The sequence below is a fragment of the Octopus sinensis genome, linkage group LG8 (genome assembly GCF_006345805.1).
Source record: "Octopus sinensis linkage group LG8, ASM634580v1, whole genome shotgun sequence".
In the NCBI taxonomy this organism is placed as follows: Eukaryota; Metazoa; Mollusca; class Cephalopoda; order Octopoda; family Octopodidae; genus Octopus; species Octopus sinensis.
The window spans coordinates 82,016,337-82,035,413 of NC_043004.1; positions in this window are offsets into that span (position 1 = coordinate 82,016,337).

Genomic DNA, 19,077 nt, shown 5'->3' on the forward strand with positions numbered 1-19,077 from the left:
TACCCCTCCCTCAAAATTGCTGGCCTTGTGCCAAACTGTGAAACCATTTGTATTATTTATTAAACGTTAGAATGCCGGACAAAGATTTTTAGCAGCATTTCGTTCGGCTACGTTCTGAGTTCAAATCTTGCCGAGTTCGTCGTTACCTTTCGGGGTGGATCAAATAAGTAGTACTAGAGTCCATATAATCGACTAACCCATTCCCCCAAGATATCGGGCCTTGCACTTTTAGTATAAAGAATTATTGTTATCATGGTGGAAAGCTTGCAGAAAGCTCATCGGATAAAATTTATAATGGCGTTTCTTCGCTCTTCTTTGCTTTTATTCCTCTCAAAGTTGATGTATCAACGACTACAGTATAAAACAATTGCCTTTGAGCATAAGCCTCTGAAATAATCGGATTATATATTGGATTATATAGCAAAAACTATACGAACAGACACCAACCAAAAGTCATTACAGTTACTCCCATTGGAACACAAGGTAAAATCTAAAATGAATTCCTCGCTTTTTCAAGAACATGAATTTTTTATATTGAATGCATATCACCACTATGAACTACTACATCATACTCTTTAAACATATAGCATGGACTCGCTTTACTATATATGAATTTTTTATGTCTGACTCTATTGAATATTATATATGAATTTTTTATATTTGATAGCATGAACTATCTTTTTTATATATAATTTTTTTTTGATAAGGTTCGTTATTTCAAGAACCGAAACATGTTAAATAAATAATGTATATATAAAAAAAATTTTGTCTAATTAGCAGCATTTTCAAACTTCATTTTTTACAAATATATATATATATATATATATAGAATATATATATATATTCTATATAGACAATATATATGTAATATAATACATACATATCTATCTATCTATCCGCTCAGTCGAAGTCGAAGCTCTCGGTTACTCGTTGGATCAGTGTCCTCCAGTCAGTTCTATCCTGGGCCGCTTCTTTCAGATTGGCTATGTCCATTCCTGTATCACTCTTGATGGTGTCAAGCCAGCGGGTTCTTGGTCGGCCTCTTCCTCTCTTGCCACTGACCATTCCGAGCATATACATATACATATACATATATATACACATATACATATATATATATATACACCACCCCACCACCACCACCACCCACACATATATATATATACACTTGTATCTGAGGAGAGTCATTCTTTTTTGGTGCCTTATAATTAACACACTCAGCGATAAAATTTCCACTTAGTTCTTTTTTTTTTTTTCTATAGAAAAAAAAGAAATGAGTGGAAAACTTACCGGTGAGTGTGTTAATTATAAGCCACTAAAAGAGAAGGACTCTCCCTAGACACAATAGAATATGCTTCAACACACGAACTCGCATAAAGAGTCTTGCAAACCAAATCCCAAAACGAAACATATATATATAATATATATATATTTATATACATGTATTTGGATTTTTCCGTTACTGTCACAGTTTTTGAAATTTTAAAATTATGAAAAAATTTAAAAACCTTTTAACCTTATATTTATTAATTAATGGCAAAAATGAATTTCCTTTCTATGATTAGTATAAAAAAAACTGCATCGATACACCAAATTTGAAAATAAATGGAAGTAAACTAGAAAAATTATAAACTGTGACAGCAAGTTTACGTATGTTTGTTTGTCTGAGTGTGTGTCTACACACACACACACCTGCACGTAAATATATATCGAGACATTGTAGAGTGTGACACACGAAAAGTGAAATGCATGATTGCATAATGTCGGCCTTTTGCTGAAACACGTGTATGTCTTATAAAGTTTTGAATACCACGTTTTCTGTTTATTATTACTTTCTACCATATATATATATATATATATGTGTGTGTGTGTGTGTGTGTGTGTGTGTGTGTGTGTGTGTGTGCGTGTGTGTATATATGTAAACACATACTGAGAGAGAGTGAGAGAGAGTGAAATGGAGTAGGAAAGAGAGAGTGCGAGAGACTGAAAGAGAGTAGGAGAGAGATGTGTTAAGCTGGAGTAACGCAATGAGAACGTTGCTACTGTTGCTGTTACTACTACTACTACTACTATACTACTACTACTACTACTACTCACGCTGATAATGACGTTATACAATGTAGAGCATGTCATTTCTTCCACTACCACCACCATCACCCCCACCACCACCATTATAAGTCATTACCAGCACATCAATATCATAATAATGACGATAATAGTGGGAATGATGATGATGATGGATGATGATGACAACGGCGACGATGAGTACGATGACGATGACGATGATGATGAAGAGGAGAAGGTGGATGACGACGATGATGATGTTTATGATGATGGTGATTGTTGTGGCAGTGATAATGTTGATGATGATGATGGGGGGTTGTGGTAGTTGTGGTGGTGGTGTTGGTGATGATGATAAAAATGATGATGCTGATGATGATGATTATGATGCCGGTGACGGTGATGACGTCGATGACAATGGCGACTACAATGACGGTGACGATGATGATGGTTTTGCTGGTGGCGGTGGTGGTGGTTATGGGGGCTTTCATAATGAGAATCATGATGATGATGACGATGATGATGACGATGATGATGATGACAATGATGATGATGACGAGGATGATGATGATAATGATGATGATGATGATGATGATGATAACGATGATGATGTTGGCGGTGGTGGTGGTGGTGGTAGTGGTAGTGATGATGATGACGACGATGATGATGATGACGACAACGACGATGATGAGGATGATGATGATGATGAGAGTAGATGTATGATAATGGTAGTGGAAGATGATAATGGTGATAAATGTGATTACTCTTCTTGCTGTTGTGTTGCTTTTGCTGTTGTTGTTGTTATGGCGGTAGTGGGGTGGTGGTCGTGTCGGTAACACTAACAAGAACCACTATTCTCGTCATTGTATTCGACCGATGCTTCTTTCCACCGCCCCCCGCTTCAAGCACAGTCGATAACCATAAAACATAACAATTTAACAATAGCCACTAACGAACCAAGTATGGCGGCAACGTCTCCTAAACACCACATCACAACGTCCATAATGAATAGACGCTCGGAGAAAACTGAAAACTAACAATGAAAAGGAAACGAAAGACAAATGCTTGAATGGGGGTAAGTGGCGCTAAGGGATGAAATTCCATCAATATTTTCCTCCTACATCGCATTATAAGCATTTTTATGCGCATTTATACTTTAAATTATTTATCTATACCTTATTTTGTTTTGGTTTTGTAACCGTGTGTAAATATTTGTTCAGTGTTTTGATATATAAATTAACGTTTCACAGCATCTCGTCCGTCTTTAATTTCGGAGCTCAAACTCCACCGCTGAGGTCGACTTTGCCTTTCATCTTTTCGGGGTCGATAAATTAAGTACCAGTTGCGTACTGTAGTCGATCTAATCGACCGGAACACTGCCCCCAAAATTTCGAGCCTGTTGCCTTGAGTAGAAAAGAAATTCCGCCGAGGTCGACTTTTTGCCTTTCATCCTTTCAGGGTTCAGCTGAGCACTGGGTGTCGACGGAATCGATATACCCGCTACCCAGGACTTGATGGCCGTGAACCAAAATTTGAAATAATCATCATCATTATCCTTAATAGGGACTGGTTGATTACATCGATCCCAATGCTTCGCTGGTACTTAATCTATCGATCCTGAAAGGAAGAAAGGCAAAGTCGACCTCTGCGGAATTTGAACTCAGAACGTAGCTGCAGACGAAATACCTATTTATTTACTACCCACAAGGGGATAAACACAGAGAGGACAAACGGTTTAAGTCGATTATATCGACCCCAGTGCGTAACAGGTACTTATTTAATCGACCCCGAAAGGATGAACGGCAAAGTCGACCATGGCGGAATTTCAACTCAGAATCTAAACACAGACGAAATACCTATTTCTTTACTACCCACAAGGGGCTAAACACAGAGAGGACAAACAGGGAGTGACAAACGGATTAAGTCGATTATATCGATCCCAGTGCGTAACTGGTACTTATTTAATCGACCCCGAAAGGATGTAAGGCAAAGTCGACCTCGGCGGAATTTGAACTCAGAACGTAGCGGCAGACGAAATACTGCTAACGATTCTGCTAGCTCGCTGCCTTCATTCTTCTTCTTCTTCTTCTTCTTCTTCTTACTACTACTACTACTACTACTACTACTACTACTACTACTACTACTACTACTACTTCTGCTGCTGCTGGCGCCACCGACTCCTCCGCCTCCACCACTACCATATATATATATATATATATTATATATATATATATATGTGTGTGTGTGTGTGTGTGTGTATGTATGTATGTATATACATATCTCTTTTACTCTTTTACTCTTTTACTTGTTTCAGTCATTTGACAGCGGCCATGCAGGAGCACCGCCTTTAGTCGACCCCGGGACTTATTCTTTGTAAGCCCTGTACTGTTTTATTGGCTATCTATCTCTTTTGCCGAACCGCTAGGTGACGGGGACGTAAACACACCAGCATCGGTGTGTCAAGCAAAGCTAGGGGACAAACACAGACCACACAAACACACACACACACATATATATATTATATATATATTATATATATATATATATATATATATATATATATATATATATATAATATATATATATATATATATATAAATATATACGACAGGCTTCTTTCAGTTTCCGTCTACCAAATCCACTCACAAGGCATTGGTCGGCCCGGGGCTATAGCAGAAGACACTTGCCCAAGTAGCCACGCAGTGGGACTGAGCCCGGAACCATGTGGTTGGTTAGCAAGCTACTTACCACACAGCCACAGCCACTCATATGCATATGTGGGCACAGGACGTCACGAAACGTATTCCACAAAAAAAATACGTAGTACGAGTACCTGGAACATGAGCTATTCTTTCGAACAGTGAAAGACACAAACGGAAAACAAAGCAAATAACATAAAGAACGACCCTTCATCAGTTGTTGGCTGTTTTTCTAGTCTCGTATTCCGAGCATTTAACAAAAATATACGCTTTCGATAAAACCGTTTTTCCCGCAAGGCAAATTAAATAAAATTTGGGATTTTGCGGAGGGTCAAAATTGGTAACAAACAGAACAGTGAAGTATATCTATATATATAAAAGAAATGTTGTGTGGTGTCTGTCTCCTACGATTTAGATTCCTAGCTACTCCCACATTTTGCGGTGCAGTGTAACCAAAAGCGGGTATCTTATAGTCGTGATTCATATCGAGCCCTTCTGGGTATTAGCGCGCGTTTACGATGAGTCTACGATTTAAAAAAAATTTACCATCATTTTTTCCCATTTTTAATGCATTATTTTGCTATTATATAAGGGAAGTAACTCTCTAAAAATGCTTATGTAGTTATTTCCCTTACAAACCCGAGCAACGCCGGACGATACTGCTAGTATATATATATATATGTATATGTATGTATATATGGACAGCGGGGTTCCTCGATTATCTCTAGAGGTCATCCTGTATCAGGAAGACCTATATCTCTATCGTCACCTCTCTTTTTGTTAACCTTTGTATACTCTGTATATTTTCCATCCTTTTCGCTCTATATCGTGTATACTTATTCTTTTCCGATTTTTATTTATTATTATATTTTTAATTTATCGTTACTTATTATTGTTATTATTATTATTATTATTATTATTATTATTATTATTATTATTATATTATTATTATTAGTAGTAGTATTAGTATTATTATTATTGTTATTTATTAATTTTATCTTTTCACAATATCTAAACCATGTGTTCTCTTCCTTTACTCGATTCATGTAAATTTTTTCATCACATCATTTGATGTGCCGTCACTGTGTTTCTGAGGTGTATGTGAAGTATTTGCATTGTCTTTCAAGAAAAATTCAGTATGGTTTGAGTTTGATGTAATTTGCTGTGAGTTTTGTGTGTTTTATCGTTGAAGCTGTGGATATAAGCTTATTAAATGTTTTTTTTTTTTTGATGTTCATGAAGTTATTGAAGCTCAAAAGAAAAACACAAATTGGTTTGTTTTCTTATATATTCTTCGCCATTTTGTTTTTAGCGTTGTATCTTATTGTACGTAGAAAATATTGTAAAGAAAATAGAATGTGTGAATTTTTGCATCGAAATTTTTTTTCGAGAATATGTTGCATAGAATGTGTGATGTACATCGTAGGGGTAAAATATTTAAAACATTCACTTGGTGCAGACGAGGCTGTGCGGTTAAGAAGATTGGTTTATAATCACATGGTTTCTGGTTCAGTTCCAGCTGCGCAGTTCGTTTTGTTTGTCATATATATGTATATGTGTGTATATATATATATATATATATATATATATATATTATATATATATATATATAATATATATATATATATATATATATATAGGCAGAGTTCACGAAAAAAAAAAAAAAGATGAAGACTGGTGGTGTACAAAACAAACAGATGTATTAGTATAACGCTCAGGAATAGAAAAGGTCTTTTACGTTTCGCGCCTACGCTATTCTACAGAAAGGGACACAGAAAAAACAAGGAGAGAAAAAATAGTGGCTAACGATCTATATATATATATATATATATACGAAAGAAGGTTTGAAAATGCAATTTAACAGATGTTTATTTACTTAACCGGTTTCACTCTTTGGAAAAAGATTGTCAAAAGTAACATAGAATATTATGAATTCAAAAAAATTTACATAATTGCCACATTACATGTATATATAGAGTCTTTGGTAACAGGGACATGTTAAGGACATAAAGAAGTACAACAGTGTGATGAGAATATTTGAAAAATGGGCAGAAAAGAATAAAACAAATATATTATTGGAAGTTTGGTTGCGTTAATTATTGGTTGTTGCAAATTGCCACATTACATGTATATATACAGTCTTTGGTAACAGGGACATGTTAAGGACATAAGAAAGTAAAACAGTATGATGAGAATATTTGAAAAATTGGGCAGAAAAGATTAAAACAAATATATTATACATCTCAGGGTCAGTACAGAAAATTATGAATCCAAGGCAAGGTTGTTTACTGACCTGTCCGTTTTAGCAGAAATGTAGAATTGAAAAAGATGTACCCTTTTTTTTCTTTTTTTTGGCTTTCCTTCAAGCATCAATGATTTTGGGGTTAGGATGAGGTAAATATGTGTGTCTCTCTGCGTGTATGTGTGCGTGCATACACATACATGTGGTGTGAATAGATGTGTCTGTGTGTCTGTAGTATTTGGTCAGATGGCGTCTGTTTGTCAAGTGTGTGTGGTTGTCATGGTGTTGTGTGTGCGTGTGTGTGCGCGTGCGTGTGCGTGTTCGTGCGTGTGTACGCATGCATGAGTGTGGATGGCATTTGACATGGTGTATATGTATGTGTGTACATGTGTATATGTATGTGTATACATTTGACATGGTGTATATGTATGTGTACATTATGTGTATATGTATGTGTATGTGTGCATTGTATATATGTATACTAAATGTGTGTTATATATGCATGAATACATGTATATACATTGCATGTATATATATGTATGCATTGTGTATGTGTATGTTATGTATATATATGTTATATGTATGCGTATGTGTATATGTATACATTGTATGTATGTATATTGTGTGTATATGTGGTATATTTATGTATGTGTATGCAAACACTATATATATGTATATATGTATATATGTATATGCATTGTCTATATATATATATTATATGTATGTATTGTGTATGTATGTTATATGTATATATTGTGTATGTGTATCATATATATGTTGTGTATGTGTATTGGATGTATATATGTGTTAGGTGTATTTGTGTTGTATTTATATTATATATGTATGGTGGCGTTGTTTGTGGTGTGTGTGTGTGTTGTGGTGGTGTGTTTGTGTGTGTGTGTTATATGTGTTATATTTATATAAATATATGATTATTGTGTGTTGTGTGTGTGTATTATATGTGTGTGCGTTGTGTGTGTGTGTGTTCTGTATGTGTGTGTGTTGTGTGTATGTGTGTTGTGTGTGGGGGGTGAGATATGTGTGTGTGTGTGGTGTGTGTGTGTATGATGTGTGTGTGTGTGGTATATATATGTATATGTAGTGTATGTGTATGGCCAGCACACAGGCGTAGACGCGCACGCGCGCGCACGCATATATACACACACCATCCTACCCCCAAAAATTCTTTAAACAACACACATCTATTTTCGCCACCCTGGAACCATTCAAAAACAGCCCCCACACACGCAGACGCTTGTATACGTGTGTGTGCACGCACACAGGGGCACGCACACTCATACCAGTCTCACATATATACACACATATATACAGGCACATATATACACACACAGCACCATGTCAAATGCCATCCACACTCATGCATGCGTACACACGCACGAACACGCACACACGCACGCGCGCACACACGCACACACAACACCACGACAACCACACACACTTGACAAACAGACGCCATCTGACCAAATACTACAGACACACAGACACATCTATTCACACCACATGTATGTGTATGCACGCACACATACACGCAGAGAGACACACATATTTACCTCATCCTAACCCCAAAATCATTGATGCTTGAAGGAAAGCCAAAAAAAGAAAAAAATGGGTACATCTTTTTCAATTCTACATTTCTGCTAAAACGGACAGGTCAGTAAACAACCTTGCCTTGAATTCATAATATTCTGTACTGACCCTGAGATGTATAATATATTTGTTTTAATCTTTTCTGCCCAATTTTTCAAATATTCTCATCATACTGTTGTACTTTCTTATGTCCTTAACATGTCCCTGTTACCAAAGACTGTATATATACATGTAATGTGGCAATTTGCAACAACCAATAATTAACGCAACCAAACTTCCAATAATATATTTGTTTTATTCTTTTCTGCCCATTTTTTCAAATATTCTCATCACACTGTTGTACTTCTTTATGTCCTTAACATATCCCTGTTACCAAAGACTCTATATATACATGTAATGTGGCAATTATGTAAATTTTTTTGAATTCATAATATTCTATGTTACTTTTGACAATCTTTTTCCAAAGAGTGAAACCAGTTAAGTAAATAAACATCTTTTAAATTGCATTTTCAAACATTCTTTCGTATATAATTCCACTCGTGCGATACCCCACAACTCAACTTTGTTATATATATATTACTATATATAATATATATATATTATATATATATTATTATATATATAGATATATATATATATATATATATATATATATAATATATATATATATATATATATATACAGGTGTCCGAAAAGTAGGTTTACAGTTATTCAACTGTCTCTTTCGCATTCCTATATTAACAGTTTAGATTTACTTATGACAAAATATGACACCATTATTCTATGCTAATTTAGTTAATTGTAAGATAGAAATTTAAATGTTATAAAATGTTTGAAAAGAAATTTAAGTGGACTACGTGTTACATGTAAACCCACTTTTGGACCCACCCTATATATATATATAATATATATATATATATATATATATATTATTTTTACCTTGTTTCAGTCATTAGACTGCAGTCATGCTGGAGCAGTGCCTTGAATAATTTTTAGTCGAATGAATTGAGGGCTATACGTATTTTATCGGTATCTTTCGCCGAACCGCTAAACTACGGGGACATAAACACATCAACACCGGTTTTGAAACGGTTTGGGGGGACAAACACAGATACCATGATACAGATACTAACACACAAACACACACACGCACACATACGCACACACACACAAACGCACGCACACACACAGACACACAGACACACAGACACACACACACACACACACACACACACAACACACACTCATATATATATTATATATATATATATAACTGAAAAAATTGGAGTCAACAAGAAGGGGTACATATAGATATTTATTTTTTAAGCATTACAATTGTTTCCATGCAACGTATTTCTCCCGTACCAGAATCACCATCCCATTACATCTACACATTCACCTATTCACCTACACAACGACCCTCCAGCATATACACGCCCTGATAAGCTCAGTGGCTACTACTAAATTCAGGCCACCACAGAGAGAGAGAGAGGATGTTCTTGAAGTCTAGGATTTTAAGTTTACGGAGAAAATATTTACATATCGCCTGAGGAAACACAACTAGATCTCATAGTGCAGGAAAACAGTTGCATAATCAGGTTTCTGCACACCTGGAGAACTACATTGTGTGGAAACATATTGTAGTAATTAAAAAATATATGTCCAACCGTACCCCTTCTTGCTGACTCTAGTTCTTTCAATTATCTATCCACACACGACAAAGGCCAAAACGCAAACCTGGAAGTACGTATAATACCACTACTGGATAGCACAGGGTGAAATCTGAAGGCGAGCGAGGTTTATACTGTACTCTACTACGTTCTTAGCAGAATATACCATATATATATATACATATACGCAGGCGTGGCTGTGTGGCAGAACGTTTCCTTCCCAATCACATGGTTCCAAGTTCAGTTCCACTGGATGGCACCTTGGGCAAGTATTTTCTGATATAGCTTCAGCCAACCTAAGCCTTGTGAGTGGATTTGGCAGGCGGGAACTGAAAGGAGCCCATTGTATATATGTAAATATATGCATATATATATATATATATATAAGAAATTAAAAAAGGAAAATACGCACACTTACATAGTTTTAATATAAATTTTAATATATCGACCGGTTTCGATATCGCTATTCATGATATTATTGTGTGTGATGAAATTCACGAGTGAATGACTTCACAAGTAGATAAATAGAGGGAGGTAATTGGTTATCTTTATTATTATTATTGTTGTGGGTAAGAGAGATAACTGTTCAGCTTTCGGTAATGGGAGGGGAATATATATGTACAAAGACAAGTTTCGAAAGCCCTGTTTAGTGAGGTGATTTATGTAGTGATGTAATCGTGAATTGAAATATATAAAAGGATAAAAGTTGGTTATGCGTGCATATTAAGACGTGTTCTGTATTTTTCAATGAAAAGTTTCTTTATTTAAACGTTCTTGTGGAGAGATTGTGTCTTTGCACTGGTAGAAGGGGAAGACTGTGAAATTTGGTTTGGTGTTATCTGCACATTTTTCTATATGTTTTTTTAAAATTTCTTATATACATTGCAACTGACCACGTGGAGATAATCTAAGTTCTAAGTTGTTCTTTCTGTTGCTACTATATATATATATATATATATATATATATATATATATATATATATATATATATATATATATAATATACTAATCTATATATATATATATTATATTATATATATTTATTTTATAGAAGGAGCTTCTACAGACTAGAACTGTTTCATTCAAAAGAAATCATCAGGAAGCTCCTGATGATTTCATTTGAATGAAACAGTTATAGTCCTGTAGAAGCTCCTTCTATAAAATAAATTAATTTACTCTGCTATGTATTGAGTACCTTATTTACTGTGGTTAACCCCGACTCAACCCGGGACCTACATATATATATATATATATATATATATATGTGTGTGGTGTGTGTGTGTGTGTGTATATGTATATATTTATGTATATATATATATATGTGTATATATGTATATATGTATATATATATATATATATATACATATATATGTGTGTGTGTGTGTGTGTGTGTGTGTATGTATATATACACAAATATATATGTATATATATATGTATATATATGTATGTAAAAGATTTTGCTGTTAAAATTTATCTGCAATAAATTGCTAACATCAGCATCAAGATCGATAATGAAGAGATCGAAGTGGTTGATGATTTCATCTTCCTTGGCTCCAAAATAAATCGAGATGGTGACTGCACTCCAGAAATAAGACGGTGGATAGTACTAGGCAGAGCGGCAATGGTCAGCATGAGCAGGGTCTGGAAGAGTAGAGACATCATACTCACTACCAAATGCAGATTGGTGAATGCAATTGTCTTCCCAATAGCAACATATGGATGCGAGACCTGGACACTAAAGAAAGCTGACCAGAAGAGAATTCGAGCTTTGGTGTTGGAGAAGACTTTTACGGATTCCATGGACAGCGAGGCTCACCAATGGAGAAGTTCATAAGCAGATCAGACCGAACATGTCGCTAGAAGCTAGGATCACCAAGCATAGATTGGCATATTTCGGTCATATTATGCGGAGAAAATCCCTGGAGAAGGACATCATGCTCGGAATGGTCAGTGGCAAGAGAGGAAGAGGCCGACTAAGAACCCGCTGGCTTGACACCATCAAGAGGGATACCGGAATGGACATAGCCAATCTGAAAGAAGCGACCCAGGATAGAACTGACTGGAGGACACTGATCCAACGAGTAACCGAGAGTCGACTTCGACTGAGCGGATAGATAGATAGAATTTGCTTACACTGCTACAATACGCAAAATTTTTTAACAATTTTTAAAATAAATTTCCTAATAATATTTACTTATGAAAATATAAAAACAAAATAGGATTTTTTAAAACATTGGATGGCCATGAGGGCCCATCCAAGTAAAACAAGAATCGAAGGGTTCCAGGCAAAAAAACTTTTAAATATGGTTGAGAACCACTGGTCTACCATATTCGTTCGCAGAGACTGGGGCTATAGTAGACACTTGTCCAAGTTGCTGTGTTGTGGAACCGAACTCGAAACTACGTGGTTGCAACACGAGTTTCTTCACCACAGCCATACCTGCGCATACTTCTCTGCAGGTTCTAGTAAGTTCTTCTACATCATGTTAATATTTGTATGCAGTTTTATCATCCATATAGAGGAGATGCTTTATAATATGTCTTTAGCATATGTCACCCTTGGAAGAGTGGTTCAGAAGATTTCATATGGAAATCAAATCAAAAGACAGGAAATAGGATAGGGTTCGTCTTTAGAAGATCCCTCTTCTTATGTAGATAAAACACATTTTTTATTACCTTCTCATCTCGTAAATGTGTGGACGCTTTCTATTTTAACATGTCCAATTTGATATATCTCTTCCGTATTGCCGCTCTTTTATTTACATACTGTTTCTCCAATATTAAGATATGTGGCATCCTATCAAAGACTGTTCGATAATCAATCCATGCCATGTGCATATATTTGATTATTTATCGGAGGTTATCAATAACTGATCAGCTCACACGTAGCTGTTCTTTACATTCGTTTATTTATTTATCAACTCTAATAGATTATTTATCTTCAAGATGATCAGCCATCATGGCGGAGATTATAGATTTCGGAACTTTATATGTTGTCGGTACATAAATCTTATTGCTTTCTGCTGTATCTTTTCTTTTCAAACGAATACTTTTTTTTTCCTTTGGCCAGTCTTGTGAAGACGCATGGTTTAGCAGTTAGATTGTCGCCTTCACGATCGTAAGATCGCAATTTCGATTCCAGGATTAGTGGGTGCATTGAATTCTTAAGCAAAACATGAAGGTGTGTTGTTTAGTGGATAGAATATTTGCCTCACGATTCCACGTAGTCCCTTGTGTCCTTGAGCACTACACCTAGTTGGCAAAGACGAGTCCTACCTGTGTTTCAAAGGAGCCAGCCTTGTCAAATTCTGTGTCACGCTGAATTTCCCTTGAGGTTTACGCGAAGGCGGCGAGCTGGCAGAAACGTTAGCACGCCGGGCGAAATGCTTAGCGGCATTTCGTCTGCGTTACGTTGTGAGTTCAAATTCCGCCGAGGTCGACTTTGCCTTTCATCCTTTCGGGGTCGATAAATTAAGTACCAGTTACGCACTGGGGTCGATGTAATCGACTTAATACCTATGTCTGTCCTTGTTTGTCCCCTCTGTGTTTAGCCCCTTATGGGTAATAAAGAAATAGGTACGTGTGTTTGTGGAGTGCCCAGCCACTTGCAAATTACTTTCACGTGCAAGCTGTTCCGTTGATCGGATCAACTAGAACCCTGGTCGTCGTGACCGACGGAGTTCCAATTAAGCAAAACATCACATTTCACCTTGCTCGAGTCCACTCAGCTGTAAATAATTTCCTGCAATATCTGGAATATATCTAAAATATCTGTAAATAAGTTCCAATATCTGTAAATAAGTTCCAGCAATATTGTTAAACCTAAGACGAACTGACTTCTTGATCAGCAGGAAGGGACTGTTGTATTATCAGTCGTTTATATCCCATGGTGAAAAAAAGGGCTAAGCTCCGGCCTTATGAATCCCAGGGTTGATAAGACACCTAAATCTAAGTCACAACCAATAGGATGTTGATTCTGGTCTCCTGAGGGAATTCTTATGAGGGAGTGCGGGAAATTCTCTTGCAATGGGCTCGTATATACTGTCTTCAGATTCTTTAATCAGAAATTTAGAATTTATATGAAATCCAAGAGACTTCTAGTTAATAAAAAACTCTCTTGTATTGATGATGTCCCTTTTAATTGTATCTTTGCTGTTGTTATAGTTTATCTTCTTCTCTTCCTTATAAACATATTTTCTTTATTATTTAGTGAGAGGAGGAAAAGAAGCGCCTATGACGCTGTTCACGGATGGAAGAATAAGAGGAGGTTGTCTTATATAAGATTCACTTTTTTTTGCAAAATGGACCTCAAAGAATAAGCCCTTGTTTTATATGCTAAATTGGTTTAAATAGGGGGTTCAAATTTTGGCACAAGGCCAGCAATTACGGGAGAAGGAGGTAAGTTGATAACATCGATTCCAATGCTCTTCTGAGGATGAAAGGCTAAGTCAACCTTGGCGGAATTTGAACTAAGAACATGCTGAACGTGCTGGGGCACCGATTTGAAGACTTTTTAGTCGAATGAATCAATCACAGTACTTCCTTTTTTCAAAGCATAGTACTTTCCTATCGGTCTCTTTTGCCGAACCACTAAGTTACGGGGATATAAACAAACCAACACCGGTTGTTAAGCGGTGGTGGGGAATAAACACTGACACAAAGACATGCATATACGCACATACACACACACATACACCCAAGCACACATACACACGCATACACATACATACGCACACATATATACATATATATGAAGGGCTTCTCTCAGTTTCCGTCTTCCAAATCTACTCATAGGGCTATAGCAGAAGACACTTGGCCACGGTGCCACGCATTGGGATTGAAACCAAAACTACGTGATTGGGTATTATATATATATATATATTTATATATATATATATATATATATATATATACATATTTGTATGTGTGTGTCTGTGTGTATCTGTGTGTGTGAGAGCGTGTTTGTGTGTATATGTACCTGTGTGTGTGTGAGCGTGTTTGTGTGTATATGTATATGTGTGTGAGTGCGAGCGTGTTTATGTATATGTGTATCCGTGTGTGTGAGCGTGTGTTTGTGTGTATATGTATCTGTGTGTGTGAGCGCATTTGTGTGTATATGTATCTGTGTGTATGAGAGCGTATTTGTGTGTATATGTATCTGTGTGTGAGCGTGTTTGTGTGTATATGTATCTGTGTGTCTGTGTGAGCGTTTTTATGTGTATATGTATCTGTGTGTGTGTATGAGCATGTTTGTATGTATATGCATCTGTGTGTGTGTGTGTGTGTGAGCGTGTTTGTGTATATAATGGGTTTTCAAATTCCGACTGCCAAGTTTCCTCCCAAAGTACTGGTTGGCCCAAGGCCTATAGCAGAAGACACTGGCCCACGTGTTTGCAAAGCATGCTTCTTAACCACACCACCACACCTGTGTCCGTATATTTCATTGAACTTAGTAGAGGAGAAACTTACTGCATCAGGGTCAAACCCGGTTGATTTCCATATCAGTATAACGACTCAATAAATTAACATATTCAATCACCATGACTACTGAATAAATTAACATATTTAACGCATTGCTGCTTGGGTTTGCTTCACTACAAAGACACGCATGAAGTGCCGGGTTGTATTTGTCCATTGTTTTCCCGAGTACATTTATTTATTCGCAACTTGAAGAGATGGTTCTGTTGATCGATGTGAAATGATTTTTTTTCTTTTTGTTAAATAATCAATTCACCTATTTTCTTTATTGTTTCTTTTAGATCCCAATCATTATTGATTACATTTATTCTGTTATAGGTGGCGTTGAATATTTGTTACTATAGCAACAATCATAAAACGCTTATATTTGTGCAGTTAAAAGGCATCTGAGCAATTGTATTTTGTGTGTGTGTGTGAATGTTGTGTGACAAACATCCACGCTTTGAGAGTTTTCGATCTTTACTCTCTTTGCCATTATAGTTGGTTGTGGTACTATGTGCTGGTAAAAATAGATTATGTCTAGCGAACTGGCAGAATCATTAGCACGCCGGACAAAATGCTTAGCGGCATTACGTCCGGCTTTACGCTCTAAGTTCAAATTTTATCGATATTGACTTTGCCCTTCATCCTTTCGGGGTCAAAAAAATAAGTACCAATTGAACACCGGATCCGATGTAATCGACACATACCCTTCCCCAAAATTGCTGGCCTTGTGGCAAAATTTTAAACAATTACTGAGTGAGAGAGCAATGCGTATCATCAAAGTGACACTAGGGTAAAATATACGAAGCGCAGTATAACCATCATAACTAGCTGTCTGATAAGGGTACACCAGGCACATGCATCACAACCATATGTGCATGATATGGTGATCTCATATCGAGATAAACAGTGCATGACCTGTGGAGCTCAGTTAGAATTTTCTTCTTGTCGAGTAACCCGTCCTGCTCAGAAGGTCCCTGAATAAGTGTTGTTTAAGGATGTTGAACGAAATACCCATATTTCCAGAAGTGAATTATTCAAGCCCCAAAGAATCCCTCTCAACACACGGCTATGATGCTCCCCCACTACTTCTGTTTGTGATCAGAGATGCACATATCGTCAGCCACTAAGAAACATGCTCAACTGGTTAAAGTCAAACAACTGACAAGCAAATCTGTGGTATTGAGCAGAATATTTGCTGTAGCCCATCCTTTATACCAAGACAAGACATTGTAAATGATAACACTCCCAATTAGTTAAGATCAGAAGCCATGTGATCCACTGTCCGGTACTGCATTAGGGCATGGTTACTGCATCAGACCATTCAGATACTGCATTATCATCATCGTTATTTTTATTAAAATTTTTATTATATTATTATTATTATTATTATTATTATTATTATTATTATTATTATTATTATTGAGTGAGAGAGCAGTTCATGCCATCAAAGTGACACTAGGGTAAAATATACGAAGCCCAATATACCCATCATGACTACCCGTCTGATAAAGGTACACCAGGCACATGCATCACGACCATATGTGCGCGACATGGTGATATCATATCAAGATAAACTGCACATGACCTTGCAGGTAGGGCCCAGTTAGAATTTTCTTCAGGTTGAGTAGCCCATCCCGCTCAAACGGTCCCTGAATAAGGGTTGTTTAAGGATGTTGAAAAAACCACCCATGTCTCCAGAGGTGAATTATTCAAACCCCAAAGAATCCCTCTCAACACATGGCTATGATGCTTCCCCACTACTTCTGCTCGTGATCAGAGATGCACATATCGTCAGCCACTAAGGGACATGCTCTATTATTATTATTATCATCATCATCATCATCATTATTATTATTATTATTATATTATTATTATTATTATTATTATTATTATTATTATTATTATTATTATTATTATTATTCAGTAGTTTTATTTTTATAGCGTGCTTTCACTTCACTACCGAGCGCAGCTCTGTGTGCTTGGGTATGTGCTGTGATTTGTTGTGATTCTCTGATGGTTATTGTATGGAAAGTGTTCTGCGTAGGATGTGTGCAGGGCCTAGTAGTGCAATTTTCTGTATGTTATATGTGTTTGTAAGTCCTGGTGTTTTTGTTATGTATTTGTCTGAATATTTTTTTATCATGCCTAATGCACCTACTATGATAGGAATTGTTTCTGTTTTCAGATTCCACATTCTAGTTACCTCTATTTCCAGGTCTTTGTATTTTGAGAGTTTCTCCATTTCTTTTAGAGACACGTTGTCATCAGCCGGTATTGATACATCAATTAGAAAGCATTTTCTCTTCTTCATGATCTCTGACAACTATATCTGGTCTGTTGGCCTTAATTTCTCTATTATTATTATTATTATTATTATTATTATTATTATTATATTATTATTATTATTATTATTATTATTCAATAGTTTTATTTTTATAGCGTGCTTTCACTTCACTACCGAGCGCAGCTCTGTGTGCCTTGGGTATGTGCTGTGATTTGTTGTGATGCTCTGATGGTTATTGTATGGAAAGTGTTCTGCGTAGGATGTGTGCAGTGCCTAGTAGTGCAATTTTCTGTATGTTATATGTGTTTGTAAGTCCTGGTGTTTTTGTTATGTATTTGTCTGAATATTTTTTTATCATGCCTAATGCACCTACTATGATAGGAATTGTTTCTGTTTTCAGGTTCCACATTCTAGTTACCTCTATTTCCAGGTCTTTGTATTTTGAGAGTTTCTCCATTTCTTTTAGAGACACGTTGTCATCTGCATTATTATTATTATTATTATCATTATTATTATTATTATTATTATTATTATTATTATTATTATTATTATTATTATTATTATTATTATTATTATTATTATTATTATTATTATTCAGTAGTTTTACTTTTATAGCGTGCTTTCACTTCACTAGACGTCGCACAGTATCCAATATTGTAATGTTGTTGATTAAAGATACTGTGTGTACCGAGGGTTTGTACTATTTGTCAAGTCACAACAAGGACCTCAGACAGACAATACTTTAGGCAATATGCATGCAGTTCCAAGTAAATCCGATTTTTGCAATGCATCTCGATTGTAGCGTATTTCTAAAGTTCCCAGATATTTTTTTCAGGTTGGGTAACGCTGGACGAAATGCTTGGTGGTATTTTGCACGTCGCTATGTACTGGATTCAAATTCCACCAAGGTCTACTTTGCCTTTCTTCCTTTATAAATTAAGTACCAGTGGAGTACTCGGGTCGAAAAATTTTCGAGGCCTTGTGCCATAATTGATATTATTATTATCATTTTCTTTGCACTGCTGGAGATGTATTACAGTGTCAGCTGTT